Source organism: Octopus bimaculoides, chromosome 4, assembly GCF_001194135.2.
Source record: "Octopus bimaculoides isolate UCB-OBI-ISO-001 chromosome 4, ASM119413v2, whole genome shotgun sequence".
Taxonomy (NCBI): Eukaryota; Metazoa; Mollusca; class Cephalopoda; order Octopoda; family Octopodidae; genus Octopus; species Octopus bimaculoides.
In genome coordinates, this window is record NC_068984.1 from 145,037,904 (window position 1) to 145,038,108 (window position 205).

Below are 205 nucleotides of genomic sequence, written 5' to 3' on the forward strand. Positions count from 1 at the left end.
TTTATTTAATTCATTATTGTTGTTGTTGTTACTATTATTATTATTATTATTATTATTATTATTATTATTATTATTATTATTATTATTATTATTATTATTATTATTCAGTATATATCACGCTGAGAGCACCGGTTCTCGTCCGATCACCGAAGTTTAGCAACGTCGAGCCTAGTGAGTACTTAGATGGGTGACCGCTTGGGAAACC

General features: G+C 28.3%; 2 protein-coding genes across 3 annotated transcripts in view; one reads left to right on the forward strand and one right to left on the reverse strand.

The window, feature by feature from the left end:
• LOC106878757 (uncharacterized) overlaps positions 1 to 205 on the forward strand; it is a 401,005-nt gene that overhangs the window by 150,068 nt on the left and 250,732 nt on the right. The window lies entirely within an intron of this gene.
• Positions 1 to 205, reverse strand: part of LOC106878761 (uncharacterized) — a 148,047-nt gene that overhangs the window by 10,725 nt on the left and 137,117 nt on the right. The gene's annotated exons all lie outside the window — the stretch shown is intronic.